Genomic DNA, 9,530 nt, shown 5'->3' on the forward strand with positions numbered 1-9,530 from the left:
ATTTAGAAAAAAAAGTTGTTTTTCAATGCATTGCGCTTACTGACCTCACCAGCACTGAAACACATGTCAGATTGCTGGGGAAAGCCCCTTGATGGGCACCTTCCCAGCTTCCCGCCTGCCCTGCTCCCAGTTCTCACTGCCAGCTGCTTCCACAGCCCCCCACCCCTCATCCCGCAGCCCAGCCCTTGTCCTGCCATGCACCGCAGCCACCAAAGCGCATGCTCCCCTCACAAGCCCTGTGTGGTAGGGACCTGCCATCCTGGCTTGCCCAGAACTGAGGGGTTTCCAGGAGGTGACTTCAGGGCCTTATTATCCTATACTAGAGGCCTGGTGCACAAAATCGTGCACTCGGGGACGGGGGTCCCTCTGCCTAGTCTGCGCCCTATCGCAGTCTGGGACCCCTCACTCCTTACTGCCCACCTGCCATGGAGGCGGGAGAGGCTTCCACAACCACCACTGTGCTTGCAAGCTGTGAGCCTGGCTTCTGGCTGAGCAGCACTCCCCCTGTGGGAGTGCACTGAACACCAGGGGACAGCTCCTGCGTTGAGCATCTGCTCCCTGGTGGTCAGTGCATGTCATCGCGACCGGTTATTCTGCTGTTTGGTCCATTTGCATATTAGCCTTTTATTATCCTATCTAATAAAGAGGGGAATATGCTAATTGACCATCACTCTGTCACAAAGACGGCTGCACCCACAGCTGAGGCCAAGTTCCCATAAGGAGCCTTAACGAGCAATCAGCAGGGACCTGAGGCTACGCCCTCCCCCACCCCCGTGGGGCTTGAGAGGGGACCTCAGGCCATGCCCCCCACCCTGGCACCAGACGGGGGGACCTCAGGCTGCACTCCCCACCCCAGCACTGGGCCAGGGGACCTGAGGCTGTGCCCCCCTGCCTGGCGGGGCTTGACAGGGGACCTCAAGGTGCACCCCCAGTGCTGGGTCAGGGGAACTCAGGCTGCGCCCCCACCCAGCGGGGCTTGACGGGTGACCTGAGGCTGCACCCCCCTGCCAGTGGGCCTTGACGGGGGACCTGAGGCTGCACCCCCGTGCCTGGCGGGGCTTGATGGGGGACCTCAGGCCATGCCCCCCACCCAGCAGGGCTTGACAGGGGATCTCAGGCCATGTCTCCCACCTGGCAGGGCTTGACAGGGGACCTCAGGCCATGCCCCCCATCCTGGTGCCAGGCCAAGGGATCTGAGGCTACGTCCCCTGCCTGGTGGGGCTTGACAAGGGTGGGACTGGCCAGGTCTGGATCTAGCCCAATGGGAGGAGGGGGGCGGCCGGGTCTGGGTCTCACGTGATTTTGAGGTGCATGTGGGTGGGCAGAGACTTGACTCTGGGTCCGTGGTGAGCCCCAGAGTCTGATAGGAGGAAGGTTTTCATATACATTTTACTAATTTTCTTTCACCTCTGACACTTCTATTATAGATAAAGGGCAAATAGCAATATTAAATTATTTCCTCTAATTAATCCCCTTTTAATGTGCACGAATTTCATGCACCGGGCCACTAGTATAGGATAAAAGCCTAATATGCTAAGTGTCCAGTCATCTGCTCAATCAATCAAAGCATAATATGCTAATGATATGCTAAGGCTGCTCAACCGCTCACCATGACATGCACTGACCACCAGGGGGCAGACAGTAGATCAGTTGACCAGTTGCTATGACCTGCACTTACTACCAGGGGGCAGACACTCCAACTGGTAGGTTAGCTTGCTGCTGGGGTCCAGCCAATTGGGACTGAGCGAGACAGGCTGGACATGCCCTGGAGCCCTCCCACAGTCCCTCCCCAGCTGGCCAACCTCCCGTGTCTCTCCCCAGCCCTGATCATGCACTGGTGGGATCCCTCGGCCTGGCCTGCACCCTCTCACAATCCAGGACCTCTTTGGGGATGTCAGAGAACTGGTTTTGGCCTGATCCCTCAGGCCAGGACGAGGGACCCCAGTGGTGCATGAATTCGTGCACCGGGCCTCTAGTTATTATTAGAAAATTAAAACAAAAAACATAAAATTTGCCATTGTCACCATTTTTTAAGTAAACAGTTCAGTGGCATTAGAACATTCCTCATGTTGAACAGCCACCATCTCTATCTAGTTCCAGAGCATTTTCATGCCCCTAAAGGAAACCTGTGTGTGTGAAGCAGCCACTCCTCCCCACCCCCTGCCCAGAGGAACCACATTCTGCTTTCTGTCTCTGTGGTTTGCCTGCTCTGGGCATTTCACACGACTGGAGTCACACACTACGTGACCTTTTGTGCCTGGCTTCTCTCACTCAGCATGTTCTCCAGGTCCATTCATGCTGTGACATGTGTGGGGGGTTCTTCCTTTTTATGGCCTCCTATTAGTTGATTATGTGGGTGGACCAGTTTGTTAACCGTTTGTCTGTTGATGGACCTGCGGGTTGTTCCCACTTGGTGGCTGTGGCAAATGGTAATGCCATGAACATTCATTGACATGTTCCCGTGGGCCGTCCTGGTTCCAATTCCTTTGAGTCTATACCTAAGAGCGGACTTGCTGGGTCACATGGGAGGGGACTTTCAATATTAAAACCAAACTGGAACAGGCTGCCTGCCCTCCCAGGGCCATCCCCCGGCTGCTCTGTTATCCTCGGTGCTGCCCCACCTCCCACCTGCCCTGTGTGCATCCTCTGTTGGCTCCTCTGCAGAGCCACTTGCCACCACCTGTGAATGCTGGTGAGCTCAGTCCGCCTGACAGCAGGCCTTCCTGCCCTCCGGCCACCCCGCCTGGGTGGTCTCCTCCATCCTGGGGCTTCAGCTACACCTGGGCAAGGATGCCCAGGCCTGCACCTATACGGGGTGTCTCATGGCACTCGGAACCCAACATGCTCCACACTGGGCTCCACAAACCTGCAACCCCCAGCCTCCCCCGTGGGACCTCCTGCTCCCAGCCAGCCAGCCTCAAGACCAGGTGTCACCCTTGCCCTCCCCTGCTCTCCCACCCCCACAAGCCTCCAAGTCCTAGCTATCCCTCTACCCACCCACCTCTCTCCTCTTCCCTGTCTGGGCCACCAAATCTCCCCACCCCCGATTTCATCAAGGGTCAGCTGGTTTCCCTCTAGGTTCTGACCTCTTGTGCACTCTGTGATCCACTAGAACACAAACCCATTCACATCACCAGAACCCTTCCCACCTTCACCTCCCACAGGACAACACTGAAGTTCCTTGCTGGAGCCAGTCCCAGTTGTCCACCCTGGCCATTCTGAATCACTCTCCAGCCCCTCCCTCTCTGACTGCATATCTCTTGCCATTAGCTCTGGAAAACGCCTCCCTGGCCTCCCAGCACTGCCTCCAGGAGGCTGCCCCAACCTGTGTGACAAGGCCTCCGCGAGGCCTTTCCTCCATCCCCCTAGTCATGTGACTCTCACTGTAAGGCAAGCCCCCCTTTGCTCAGCTATCGCACATCTGGACTGTTCACTCTGGGGGTGGTAGGGATGGGTTCTCACTCGTGACTCCTTGTACCCCAGTTCCACGCTGGGCACACAGCACAAACACACATTGAGTAAGAATCTGTTGTCTCAAAGGGAACAAAGAATATCATGATATTGGAGACCCCTCAGGGGTTTGAGCTCATTATCTGGAGAAAGCACATGGAAGGCGAGTCAGCATCGCAGCCTGCCAGGTGGGGAGCCAGTGGGCAAGGCCAGGGAAATGGCAGACATGGCTATCATCTCCTGGGAGGCGCCCTGGTGGACAGGGAAGATGGCAGGACTGGCCCTGAGGCAGGAGAGCCCCTGATGTGGCTAAGCTGACCTTCCTGCTTCGCTTCGGAGCTCTGGGCAGGGTGTCCTGCCCCTCTGAGACTGTCTCCCTCCTCGGGGCCAGGCAGCCAGGGACCAAGACCCAGCTCAGCTGCAGCGACAGGCACCTGAGGTCTGCGCCTCACTGGGACCTGGAATCCAGGATGTAGGAGCAGAGCACCAGGAAACCAGGAGGGGACATGTCACGATGGCCTTGGAGCATGTTGGTGTCCACTCTAATCACATTGTTCAGAGTAGGAACATGGAGAACACGCGTCCACAGATGTTTCTTGGGGGTGCAAGCAGCCTGCATTAAATAACTTTGAATTAATGACTGAGGAAGGCATTATTGTTCCTTGTAAAATCTTCTGATTAAAGCAAATGTAAAGGCTCTGCTTTGTTTGGGCCAAGGTGGTTACTTTAACACCTTACCAAGTCTGGGTGTCCTCCCTCTCTCCCTCCCCCTCTTCCACCTTTAACAAGAAAGAACTGGAGAGGCCTGAATCTGGGCAGGTGACACTATCCTTGTGTAAATTAGCGTGATCTGTGATCTGTTTCGCGCTGTGTTTCTATGGGTGCAAGGAAGGCATAGGATGGCTGTCCCTATCCAGTTGTGAGGAAAAGCCTCCTTTTAACACGTGCTGTTTACCTAGATGAGTAAGCTAACAAATGCAAGGTCAGTGGTGCTGGGCTGAACCTGCCTTGATTGCTGGGGCCACTTGGGACCTGCAGGAGCTTTGCTGCCACCTGGCGGCCAAAGGCGCCAGGGCCTAGAAACGCTGATGCCACATTAGAATAACCCGAGCCAGGTAGGCTCCCGTTTCTTGCACTTTTCCGCCTGGCATATTTTGAACACCTTTTATAACCTGGGCGCAGGTTGGGAGGCAGACTCACTCACCCACCCCCGTTACTCCCCTCTCCCCAAACAGATCGTTATAGTATAAACTGGGAGGATTTCCAGAGGCTTGGGGAGCGGGAGGGGATTTAGATCGAGTTACCTAGCTGCAGTGTTGGAGGCGGGAAGGGCGAGCCCTCAGAGAGGCTGGTGTGGGCAAAGGCCTGGAGGCAGGAAGGTCGAGGTGGGTGTGTTGCGGGGGGGGGGGGGGGGGGAGGGGGACGGGCCCGGGCGTTGGAATGACCTGGGCGGAGTCAGAGGTCTCTGAACCTTAGCCTCCAGGATTGAGGGTGAGATGGCTGCTGTGAAAGAGGAGACTTGCCTCACCCAGGTGGGCAAGGACGACCGCTGGCAGCGGCTTTGGGATCCTCAAAAGGCCTCGTTTACTCATGGGAGGCTGAGTCTGAGGGGGCATCCGGGGAGATGCTGGGCCAGGGCTGAGCAGAGGGATCTGGGAATGCATTCATGGGTGCGTGCACCTGCAGGGCATGGGACTGGTACTTCTAGGTGTTCCCAGTGCGGTCTCTTCTCTCTCTCTCTCTTCCCCCCCCCCCCCCCTATTGAATAAAAACAAACAACCCCTTCCTCAGCCCATGTTCAATAAGCAGGGAGAGCTGCTGACTGAATGAATACATGCATGCAATACATGTATGACCAGGTGGGAAGGAGTCTGGAGAGAGAAGGCAGGCCACAACCCCATATATTCTGCTCCAAGCCTTTTTCTTCTGTTTCAGAGTTTTGGGGGCCAAACTGTTAGTACCAGGTTCTTCCTGCAAGTGGTGAGGGGGACGTCCCAGCTCCACCAGTAAGTCCTTTATTCTCTACTTTCAGTGGAAACACTCAGCTACCTGTAGCCCTGGTGGCTCAGTTACCTGCCGGCCAGGCTGGAGCAGAAATGGAGATCCCCTCTCATGGTCCCCAACCCCTGTGGCTGGGAGGGACACACAGCTGGAGGTGAGCTGCTGCCAGGTTGTGAAAGCTCAGCCTGGTCACAGCCTCTCTCTCTGGTGACTTGATCTGGCAGTTGGCAGTGATGGCATTCATTGACCATCTTCCTTTCTCTTTGGGGATATGAGAAGCACTAAAACCCATGAGTGATGGCACAGGCAAACAGAGCCCATCCGAGACCTTGCTCCGTCCTCTCTTCTAATGTGGGAACCACCCAGTGGATGGGATTGAGCAAGGTCGAGACCAGCTTCACACGTGCACAGATTGGGGGTGCATGATACCTTCACTCAATCCCAGCATCCCAGCTTGGGACCACCAGAATGTGCTGCTGTGCCCTGTGGGGTCAGGCCAGGAGCTGAGGAGCCAAGTGGGGATGAGGGGTACCCCAGCCCTTTGGGGACAGAGGGTTCCCTTGGGGAGCTTGCAAAAAGAGCCTCTTGGAAGGGAGGCAGTGGGACCAGAGTCACAGCCAAGTCACTGCTACACAGGAACACTTTGTGAATGGCTCAGCCTGGCCAGGCTGGGCTGCAGGGCAAGGAGCCCCTCGGAGACCCAGGGTGTGTCCCAAATGCAGCTGGAGCCAGGAGGAAGCAAAGGCACCATGCTAGGATGGAGGAGAGGAAGGCTGCAGGGAGGGGACAGTGGGCACGAGTCCAGTGCCTCCCCCAGGGTCCCCTTGCAGTCTGCATGCACCCCCCCCCCCCGCCAGAGCTGGAAGTTTAGATTCTTGATCCTCCGAGGATGGATGCTCCAGGAGATGAGTCCAACTTTTCCACAGCAGCTGCACCATTTTACATAACCACCAGCAATGCACAAGGCTTCTAATATTGCCACATCTTCACCAACAATCATTGTTCTCCATCTTTAAAATATAATAACCACCTAACAGGTGTGAAGTAGTATCTTTTGGTGGCTTTGATTTGCATTTTCATGACTAAAGGCGTTAAGCATCTTTTTATGTGCTTGTTGGCCGCTTGTATATCTTCTTTAGAGAAATGTCTATTCAGACTCTTTGCCCATTTTTGAACTGGGCTGTTTGTTTGTTTTTTGTTTTGTTTTGTTGAGTTGAAGGGGTTCTTTACATGTTATAGATATTAACCCCTCATCAGATATGTAATTTACAAATATTTTCTTCCATTCTGTGGGATCCCTTTTTACAACTGTTAACTGTGTCCTTTGATGCACAAGTTTTTTATTTAATGAAGTCCAATTTATCTATTCTTTTCTTTAGCTGCCTATGCTTTTGGTGTCATAGCCAAGAAATTGTCAAATCCAGTGTCATGAAGATTTTCTCCTATGTTTTCTTCTAAGAGTTTTAATTTTGTACATGGTATGGGGTAGGGGTCCAACTTCATTTTTTTTTTTATAGATCTTGTTCCTTTTTAATTCAGCCCCTGGAGCAGGGGCCCCTGCACACAAACCTATGTGCCCACAGCTTGGCCCCCAAGAGGCACCAGGGAGAGCTGGGAGTCCTGCTCCTACTCCAGACGACTTCCAATCATCTGACCTGGAACAATCAGCCAGAATATTTCTCCTGGGTGTTATATTCACTGACGATCCACAAAGCCCTCACCTTCTGCAAGCCTCAGTTTCTCCTTTGTAGCCAGGGGGCTGAGCCCAATGAAATCCCCTCTCTCTCCCTGATGCACTTTGGACACACAGCATACTCCTTAGCACACTGGAAATGCCATGTAAGGTCTAGTCCAGCTATGGGCAAACTACGGCCCGCAGGCTGGATCCGGCCCGTTCGGCTGTTCTATCCGGCCCGCGGAGCCGAAAGAGCGGAGGGTTCTCTTGCTCTCCCCTCCACTCCTTTACTTTGAATTTATATTAGTTCACACAAACACTCCATCCATGCTTTTGTTCCGGCCCTCCGGTCCAGTTTAAGAACCCATTGTGGCCCTCGAGTCAAAAAGTTTGCCCACCCCTGGTCTAGTCCCAACTGCCTGTACGAACCCATCCCATACCACCCTTCCCCCTGCTCACCCCACCTCCCGTTCCTTTTACCCAAGTCTTTCCCCCAGCTCTCCCCAGAGTTGCATGCTGCTCCCCCTTCAGATGTTTGGAGGTCACCCCCTCACAGACCTCCCTGACCACCCTGTCTAAACCAGGTGTATTAATTAGCTATTACCCTGTAACAAATCACCACAAACTTAGCAGTTTTTAATGAGGCATGTCTATTATCACAGGTTCTGTGCATCAGGAGCCCAGGCTTAGGAGGGTCCTCTGCTCAGAGTCTTGAAAGTCTGGGGTTGCACTCTCCAGGCCTCATCAGAGGTTCAGGAACTTTCTGCAAACTCACTGGTGGTGGCAGCATTCAGCTCCTTGCTGTTGAAGGCCCAAGGTCCCAGCTTTCTTGCTAGCTGTCAGCAAGGGGCCGCTCTCAGCTTGTGGATGCTGCCCCCTGGTCCCTGCCATGTAGCCCTGTCTACAACACAGCAGTATGCTTCTTTGAGGCCAAAGTAAGTGCTGGATAAATGCTGTGAATTGACTTTTGAATGGATGATCAAGCCATCACCAAGAACATATGTGCTGCCCTAGCTGGTTCGGCTCAGTGGATAGAGCGTTGACCTGCGGATTGAAGGGTCCCAGGTTCGATTCTGGTCAAGGGCACATGCCTGCCTTGTGGGCTCGATCCCCAGTAGGGGGCATGCAGGAGGTGGCCAATCAATGATTCTCTCTCATCACTGATGTTTCTTTTTTATTATTATTATTTTTAAAACATTAAATTTTAGTATTAACTTCTCCGTTTTTAATCAGTGATCTATAAAAACTTCCAAATAAGTTCTTTAGAAAATTAAAAGTAACATAAGCCAATAACTAAAAAACTGATGTGCAAATACTATTTAAAGTTATTGATGTTTCTATCTCTCTCTCCCTCTCCCTTCCTCTCTGAAATCAATAAAATAAAAAAAGATAAAAAAGAGCATGTGTGCCAGGGTGCAGGCTGCTCAAAGTAGGCTCCTGGGCTGAGGATAACAGATCTGAGGTAGCCTTCTGCCCACCCCCTGCCCTCCTCCAACCCACCAGGTAAATGCTCCCTCCTCCTTCCACCAGTCCCAACACTCTCTTTCCAGCGTGAGGGCCTTTGGGCCTCACACTACTTTCCACCAGGATGGGAGTTCTCTCTGCTGGTTGGAACTCAGCAACCAGGGCTGAGGGGCCACGTCTCCTCCATCTCCAAATATCCCCTCACCACCCACAAACGGAACCAGGACATTGTCTTGTATCTCTTGCTCCACAACTTTCCATGACTCCTCATGGCCCACAGGATCTGGCCCAGGCCCTCCACAACCACATGCCACAAACCACACCCCTCATTACCGCTCCAGGCCACTCCCACCTGGTCAGCACTACCCTCTCTCTGCCCCCCTGAGCTGAGCTGAGCTGAGCTCACGTGGGCCTGGTTCTCCTCTCTTTACTCCAGCAATGGCCACCACCTTTTACCTGGCGACTGCTAGTTGCTGGGCGCGTTCCCCATGCAGCCCTGTGCAAACCTCCTGGAATCTGAATGAGAAAGATGGGGGAACCAGAGACCTTTATGCCTCAGTAGGAAGCTGTTTTCTTCAAATGTAGCTCAGTAGCCATGTGCTGTGCATTAGGTCCTCCTGGGGCGATTGTTACAATGCCCAGTTCCAGGACCATCGATGAACTAAAAGCTGGGAGCCCGGAGAACAGGTGACTCACACAAATCCCTGAGGATCCTGCACCCCAAAGTTGACAATTGCAGCTGCCTGGCTGAAGGGAAGGATGGAGGCCACATCCCCAGCCCAGGCCCAGCTTAGGGAACCCAGAAGCGGGCAGCCCCTTTGGAATTCAGACTCTGGGATGGATTCGGAATGCTCACATTTTGTTCAAGGGAGTCAGGCCCTCTGGCTTTGTCATCTGAGACCCTTGTCACTACCACCAGGCCCTCTCTCTGGGCCACTGT

The sequence above is a fragment of the Plecotus auritus genome (genome assembly GCF_963455305.1).
Source record: "Plecotus auritus genome assembly, chromosome: 7".
NCBI classification, from domain to species: Eukaryota; Metazoa; Chordata; class Mammalia; order Chiroptera; family Vespertilionidae; genus Plecotus; species Plecotus auritus.